The sequence below is a fragment of the Arvicanthis niloticus genome, chromosome X, assembly GCF_011762505.2.
Source record: "Arvicanthis niloticus isolate mArvNil1 chromosome X, mArvNil1.pat.X, whole genome shotgun sequence".
NCBI lineage: Eukaryota > Metazoa > Chordata > Mammalia > Rodentia > Muridae > Arvicanthis > Arvicanthis niloticus.
Window position 1 is genome coordinate 49,748,896 of NC_047679.1, and position 8,865 is coordinate 49,757,760.

Below are 8,865 nucleotides of genomic sequence, written 5' to 3' on the forward strand. Positions count from 1 at the left end.
GACTTGCCAGGTTCTTGGAACTCGGTTTCGATTTTGCATCTATTCCTCATTCCGTAGCTTGGTTCTTTTGCTACTGCTCCCAGGTTGCTACCAAAGAGTTTCTCCACGCAGTTTGAGACTAGCTGGGAGAAGTGGGGCTGAGAAGTAGGGAGCCAGGGATTGTGGGGCCTGCAGAAACCTTTAGCCCTGTGGCTGGCCAATTATTAAGTATGGCCGCAGGGCCAGGTGCCTGGTCTTCCCAGAGAGGAAATCACCTGTCAGGAAAGTGAGCTGCCTCTTGGTCCTCCCACCGCCACACCACCTGCCTCCCCAGTCCTGCACTTTCCTAGCTTGCTCAAGGCCCTTAAGGAAGGCAAGACTGAGGTCAACTGCCGTCAGTCACCAAAGAGCCTAGTGCTGTCCAGGAAAAAGGAAGCAGCTTCACCTAGGTTACTTGAACTGCTAGTGACTGGGACGTATTTGGAATATAGACCTATGCTTACCTTTCAGGGTACCTTTCATTTTTCTTCCTTAGGAAAATAGCTGTTTTTTATAGTTTACTGTTTCAATAGTTTGCCTCTCACCCAAATTCCATACCTTCCAACGAACATAGAATGGTTCTCAAGATCTCCAGAACACACTTCATCAATTGTGAGTCTGGTCTGTGCAGATCCCTTTTCTAGATAGGGAAAGAAGTTTTGTCTGAGCCCTAACCAAAGGTCATACTGAGGAACAGTGAGGAGGCCCGTCAGACCAGCCTTGCAGGCTACTGTGTCTGGAATGTGGCAAGGGGCCAGCCGAGCTTAGGCCTCTAACTAGCCTAAAGACATTAAGTGGCATTAGTAACTGCCAGTGCCAGGTGAGCTGGAGCAACAAAGAATCCGGTTGTATAACTAGCTCTGGAATGCACAGAAATCCCAGCTTGAAAACTCTGTTAATATCTAAAAGGGGAGGGAGAAGTGGATTGAGGGTGAGGAGCCTGGAAGGATTAGAGAACAATGACAGTCTCCACCCCCACCCCCAATGAAGAGTGGCTTGTTGCTCTGTTGGATCTTGTCTACCTTGTAAAGACACAGATGCTAAACTAGTAAGACGTGGACTGCTGCCACTGCCTGTGTGAAGCTAAGGAATTGAAGTGGCTGTTAAGAGCTGACATCTAAGGAGCTGAGGGGCTTTGCAGCCCCATGGGGGGAAGCAACAGTGTCAACCAATCAGACACCCTGGAGCTTCTGGGGACTGGACCACCAACCAAAGAGTACACATGGAGGGACCCATGGCTCCAGCCACATATGTGGCAGAGGATGGCCTTGCTGGACATCAGTGGGAGGAGCGCCCCTTGGGCCTGAGGGGGTTCGATGCCTCAGTGTAAGGGAATGCCAGGGCAGGAAAGTGGGAGTGGGTGGGTGGGTGGGTGGGCACCCTCATCTAGGCAGGGGCAGGGGGATGAGATAGGGGGTTTCTGGAGGGGAGATCTGGAAAGGGGGTAATATTTGAAATGTAAATACGAAAATATCCGGGGGGAGGGGGGAGTTGGCATCTACTTTCCTTTCTGCCTCAGACTTGCTGTGAGACCTTGGCCAACCTGGTCCCCCTTCTGAGCCAATCCTATTTTCCCAAAGAGGGAATAAGCTCTATCAGTTCAACTTAATCTAGATATCTTCACCAAAAATTAGCAATATGAACCAGAATCAGAGTCCTAGTCCTGGGTCTCAATCAATGTTGAATGGAAACCTGCTGCTAACTCAATATATAATAACTCCACTGCATAAATCGTTCCCCCTAGCCTGGTTTGAATTGCTGGACTATAACATTTCCTTGGATCTCTGCTTTCAGGCTTTGCAAAGTCTTGATTCTCATTTGTTGGGCCCAGCATGCCTTCACTGCTTTTTAAACACCTCTATCATACTCTGCTAACCTGTGTCTCTATCATTTGAAACTTGCTCACATTTCACACAGATCCTTGCTTTTTAAAACCAGACCAAGATTATTTGGAAAAGATACTTTTAAAATATGGAGTCCAGGGAAACAAAAGACAAGACAGTCCTGGCTTTGGGAACATGTGCAAAACAGCTAGATTGTGGGCTCAAAAAAGCCCAGGGCACTACTGTGACCCGTGGGCAGCAGGAGATAGTCCGGCATGACCCTTTCTCAGTTTTCAAACACATCACCTTTGTTAGACTTTGTTACACAGTATCTTCTAGCTCTAGTGAAAAACCTATGTCATGTTCAGTTGATATGCCTGGGAGGCCTGCTGTTTTCTGAAGAGAACCAGGGAAAGAGTTTGTCTGGGGGAGAGGGGAGGTGGGGTAGGGTGGAGACTGAGAGGCAGGAACAGAGGGGAAGCTGCAATCTGGATGTATTGGACACGCCTTTGTGAGTGATAGACTTCAGGCTGAGACCTGAAGTAACAGAACAAAAGAGAAATAAACAAAAGGCCTAAAAGCACTCTTTGAAATGCTAAAGCTTTCAAATTGGACCCTTGTTTGTTCCAAGTCTTAAGAGAATATGAATCTGTTACAGCACGTACAGTACCAAGAAGGACCTTGAGAAGGGATGGTCCAGTTCCTCCATGATATATCACTCCTGTCTAAAGAGTTGAAAGTATGAATAAAAAAATGCCTTGTTTCAAATGAGTCCTCTAAAGAGCCCATCTCACACTGACTGAATGGTGATCAGATCCTTTAAGCAGGCCAGGAAGCAGAATTTCCTTCTTGTTTTAAGTTTCTTTATCTGTAAAATGAAGACCTTCACTTTGTTACACAGTTTCTAAATCCAGTGACAAACGTATGCCAGGTTCAGTTGATAAATGCCTGGTAGGCCTGCTCTCTGCTCTTTTCTGAAGGGAACATAAGGAGTGAATCTGGAGGAGTCCGGAGGTGGAGTTGGGTGGGGATTGGGAAGAAGGGCTGGAGGGGAAACTGCAACCCAGTTGTATTGAGAAATGGGGGGGGGGGGGAGACCTATGAAGACAGCTGAGAGTTGTGTGGAGGCACAGTCGTGCATGAATGCAGTGCCCACTACTTTGCATTCCATGGATATCTCTTTCAGCCTAGGCCTGCTAATCTATATTAGAAGTTTCCATAGTAATCTTAGGGGACCTGAGGATGAGATTTTGAGTGGAGCAGAAAGCTAAATCAGTTATCAGGCAATGGTGCTTTGGAGCAATACAAATGGGATACTTTTTTACAAATTGGTAAGGAGCATTAGGGGGAAAAAGTTCAATAGAAGATTGCCTTGGTAATGGAATCAAGTCAGAAAAGTACAGGAAGGATTCCTACCCAAAGTAAAAAATGCCCAGTGCTGTGAGCCGGTACACTGGGCTGAGTAAGAGCTAAAATTCTGATTGGCTACCTTTGTATTTGTAATAGTGGAGAGAGAGAAAACAAGCTTAAATTAGACTAGAAACATAGATTGGAGCCAAAAATGTAAAAGAGCATGACTAAATGGGTATACACGTGCCCAGTTAGCTAATCTCATCATTTCCGTGGAAGCAATAGAGAAAGTACAGTGGCTGTGCAGCAGATTCCCTGGACTGGAATGCCAGTGTATGCTGGCTGGTTTTATGCAACTTGACACAAGACAGAGATACCGGAAGGGAGGGAAACCTCAATTAAGAAAATGCCTCTGTGTAGAAGGAAGGAAGATCAGGGGGGGTGGATGCTTCAGTCCAGCATTGAGGGAAGAACAGGACAATCTTGGGAGATGAAAGGAGAGGGGGACAAGGGAGAGAGAAAGGAGGAGGAGGAAATACGGGCGACAGTATCAGAATCTGGAGGACAATTGAGAGGTACAGAGGATTAGGAAATGGAATAAAAATAGGTAGGAGGGGGGATGAGGAACTGGGGATTGTCACTGGTGGGTCCCAGACACCAGAGAAATGTGAGGTCTCCAGGACCCAGTGGGATTGATTTTAGCTGTAATGCGCAGAGAAGAGATAGAACCTGTGGAGACCACCTCCAGTAGATAGGCACGGCCCCTGGTCGAGGGATGGAGCCACCCACCCATCTCAAAGTTTTGTTTTGTTTTTTTTTTTTTTTTTTTTTTGAACCCAGAAATGTTCCTGTCCAAAGGAAGAATGGGGACCAAAAAAATGGAACAGAGACTAAAGGAAGAGCCAATTGGGGAATGGCCCCACCTGGGGATACATCCTGTCTGCAAACACCAAACCCAGACATTGTTGTTATGGTCAAGAGGTGCCTGCTGAAAGGAACCTGGTGTGGCAATTCCTTGGGAGGTCTGGCCAGCAACTGACTGATGTAGATGTGGATGCTTGGAGCCAATCATCAGACTGAGCTGGCAGAAGAACTGGAGGAGCAGAGCAGGGTTGCAACCCCATAGGAAGAACAATCAACCAAGGAGTGTACATAAAGGGATCTTTGGCTACAGATACATATGTAGCAGAGGATGGCCATGCCCAACAACAAAGGGAGGGGAGGCCCTTGGTCCCGGGGAAATTTGATGCCCCAGAGTAGGGGGGATGCTGGAGCGGTGGTGCGGGAGAGTATGGGTGGGTGGGGAAGCACTCTCATATAGGCAAAAGGGAGGGTGGAGGGCATATGTGGGTTTGGGGGGGGGGTGTTAGAGGAGTAACCGGGAAGTGGAATATCATGGGATGGGGGGGTTGGTGGAGGGGATAACAGGGAAGTGGGATATCATTTGAGACATAAACAAATGGGATGGTTAATAATAAAAAAGAAAAAAATTAAAAAAGAAAATGCCTCCATACTATTTGACTGTAGGCAACTCTGTAGGATTTTTCTTAGTGACTGGTGGCAGAGGGCCCAGCCAATTGTGGGTAGCTGGAGCTGAGACATTGGTGGTGATTAAGAAAACATTAGTATCATTAAGGTAAAAGATTCTGGGAATTGTTTCCTCATGATTAGCACAAACAAGCTATGTTCCAGAGGTTATCAAGGTTGTACCTTGTGCTGACAACTGAACTTGGTAGTGTAAGAGTCACGCAATCCATACTGGATTATATATAAATATTTGTAGCGTCAGTTCTATGGACTTCTGATGTTTTGAAAACCAACTATCCATGTAAGGTAACCTGGACTGTGTCTGTTCACTCCTCTCAGCTATTTCTAAATAAAATATGGAAAACACCCTAACAATAAACTCAAAACCATGAATCTCATAACCAATCCTGGCTATTTACTTTGAGAGAAAAGATCTGAGTAGATGGTTTTCAGCTGACATTCATTCTAAAGCCAAAAAGCCAGGATCAAAGTAAGTGTTTTAGTTAGAAGAGATGACAGAGGTTCTGGTTAGTCAACAGAATGATGGACTGGGTATTAGGACTATCTTGTACCTCACTGGTACAATTAGGAATAAGTATGCTCTAATTGTATTTTGAGAGAAAAGTTCTACTTTAACAGGAAGAGTGATATGTAGGAGGAGCTAAGTGGGAAGGAGTACTGAGAGGAAGAGATGGAACAAAGAGAGAAGATGAAGAAGAGGAGAAGCTAGGTGATGAGAGAGAGAAAGAGAGAGGGGGCATGGAGGCAGATGTTCACATGTCTCCACCAGTCAAAGATAGTTTTTATATCTAGGTTGGGTATTGGGTTGCGCTTCTGATTGAGCATTACCAAACTTATAAATCCTTTGATTAACATTTTTTAAAAAATCGTATATAAAAGCAAAAAGGAAAGGGGGGGCATGGGACAGGGGTTTTCTAGGGAGGGGAAATGGGGAAAGGGGATGGCATCTTAAATGTAAATAAATATAAAATAAAAAAAGAATATGCAGACCAAAAAAAAAAAGTGTAGCCCAGTTGCAGCAAGAAATCCCAGCATTTTGGAGAAAGGAGTACCGTGGGATGACCACCAAGAACATCGGCAGGCATGAAATGGAACTGGCTGGGGATGAGAAGACGATCTGTGTGTTGGGAGAGTGGAGGCAGAAGAGTGACCACAACCCTCTTCAAGGAGCTCAGAAGATCTTGAGTGGATTTCTAGACATTGGAAACTAAGTGACTTACACAGTTGGAGTTTGGTTTTGCTTTGTTCAGAATTGTCACTATTGCTCTGGCTCCCCCCTTGAAGTCAGTTATTAAACTTATTCTTGATTTTACAGGACCTCACAGTCAAGAGACGTTTAGCTTTTAAAGAGATTTTAAATTTTATAGGGACTATGGATTTTCAGAGAGACTAGGTATTATAAAGAGATGGAAGTTTTAAGTGTTTGAAGTTTGACTGTGGGAATTTTAAAAATCTTGAATGTTTATATTGCAATGTTGATATTAAAGTGTAATCTTGAGGATGAACAAGAAAGGAAAGGTTATGGCTTAATAGGTGATATGTGTGTGTCAAGTTGACAAGGGGTCAGTTGTTGCTGGCTAGTTTATGCCAACTTGACACAGATAAGAGTTATCTGAAAGGAGTTCTCTCAATTAAGAAAAGGCCTCTATAAGATCTGGATGTAGGAAATTTTTCTTAATTAGTGATTGATGGGGCTCACCCCATTGTAGGTGGTGCAATCCCTTGGCAGGTGGACCTGGGTTCTACATGAAAGCAGACTGAGGAAGCCATGGGAACCAACACAGCAGCACTCCTCCATGTCTTCTCTGTATCAGCTCCTGCCTCAAGTGCCTGCCCCAGCTTATGTTCCTGTACTGACTTCCTTAAATAATGAACAGTGATGTGGAAGCATAAGCAAATTCTTTTCTAAATGGCTTTTGGTCATGGTGTTTCATTATAGCAATAGTAACTGCTGAATAAGACACAACTCTATCACTTAGGGACAGCACAACCTATCTGGGAAGGTGAATCATCATTCTTGAGTCTTAATTTCTCTTCTACATTAATAATGATACCATCCTTATTAGTTATTTCTCTGTTCACTGTAATAGAAACAACTTAAAAGGAAGGTTTTATTTTTAACTCCTAGTTTGAGAGGGTATAGTTCATCAGATTGACGAAGGCATGTCAGCAAGAGTAGCTCATGGCCATAGTAGCATATGCTAGTTATATAGTGCTGACCAAGAAGGAGAAAGCTTGTCCCAGAAATCGAGTCAGGCTAACCTCAGTGCTTGCTCCAAGCCTCCCAGTTCCTCTAGCTAGGGTCCACTTTCTAAAGGTCCTATATCCCCTCAAAACAGTGTCAGAAATGGGAGAGCAAGTACTTAAACACTTTAGGGGACATTTCACACTCAAATTATAACTTCTGCATTAAACCCAAAGGCTAGTGGCCATCTTACAATGTAAAGTACATTCAGCTCAATTTGATAAATCTTCATAGTCTGAGCAGCCCCAGTGTTGTTCAAATTTAGTCTCTTGTGAGACTCTTAGCTATGAGCTATTGTAAAATGATTATGTACTTTAAATATACATAACAAAGAAAAGGTGACCCATTCCAAAATGGAGGAATAGACGTATGTTAATGAAATAGTGGACAAGCTGGGAACTTCAATCCCAAATCTCAGGAGGCAGAGACAGATTGAGCTTAGTGAGTTTAAGGCCTTTCAGGCTTACACAGAACCTGTCATAAATAAATAAATAAATAAATAAATAAATAAATAAATAAATTAATAAATAAATGTGTGTGTGTGTGTGAGAGAGAGAGAGAGAGAGAGAAGACAGAAACCCTGCAGCACAAATACCAAACTCTGCTGTTTTATATTCATGTCTGGGCCTTATGATGACAACCTTTGGGCTCCAAGGAGCTTTATACCCACAGCTCTGCCACCTACCATGGATTACAGGCTCTTGCTTAGGCAGACTCCATTGAGTGCTTGCAGTTTTCCTAGGTAGACATTCCATGTTTTTGGCATCTCAACATCTTGGTGCTTCCATTGCAACTTAAGACTTAACCTTCACAGTTTCATACAATAGCCTATTTTTTATTGATACTGTAGGGATGAAGTGTATATCATGGCACAATTATGGAGATCAAAGGATATCTTTGTAGAGTTTTCTCCTTCCACCTTTATGTGGATTTAGAGATTACAATTAGGTTGCCCGGCTTGTGTTGTCAAGCTCCTTTTACTCACAGAGTCATCTTGCTGGCATCCATACAATGGCCTCTAAGGAGTTTCTTGCAGAGAAATTTGATTCTGAATACATTTGCTAGCCTTAGCAACTTTTTGAACCTTGGTGTAATCCTCTATGACCCTGTGACTCTTGCATTCCTCGTGTGTGCAAAATGAGCAATATGTGGATAATGATGGCAATTTCTATTTTTAGTGTGAGCTATAATAGTCTACCATCTTTTGGCAGCAGATGCAGAGGCCTATGTGGGCCTTAATGACTGAAGCTTGGAAAATAATTATCTAGAGGTTTGCCTCTTGGATAATCCCAAATCCAGTCAAGTTGGCAATGGAAAATAACTATAATAGCCCTGGAGCTTTCAAATGGGTAGAACGTTATTCTTATTGTCTTAGTGCAGAGTGCATAGTTTGTCTTCATTTGCACTAATCACTTTAACAGTTACAACCTCTTAGTCTCTATCTGCAGCTAGTTTGTGCATGGCTTTGAAAGAGCTCACACTCCTTTCTAGCACTCCTGTCCTTGCCAACTGCACATTTTTCATATACTTTGGCTACACTTTTTGTTCTCGAGCATCATAAATCTGCTGTCTGGCTAAGAGCAATGAGGATGAATGCTTTGCTGCACTGAATTTTTCTGCAAACAACTTAATCCATTACTCTTGTGTTCAGCCTGAACATTTTAGGACATGGGCAGAACATGATCAATTCTTTGCCAGAATATAGCACAAATAGTTTGTAGCCAAGTTTCTGGTTTCCATCAGCCAATCCACATTTCCATCAATATTCTAGTTTTTCAAATTCTGACAAGAATTTATCATTAAGCTCTGTTTATAACATTCTTGGACTTCTGTAGCCCACAGTTCCAAACTCTTCCATATTCCTCTTACAAATCAGTTGGC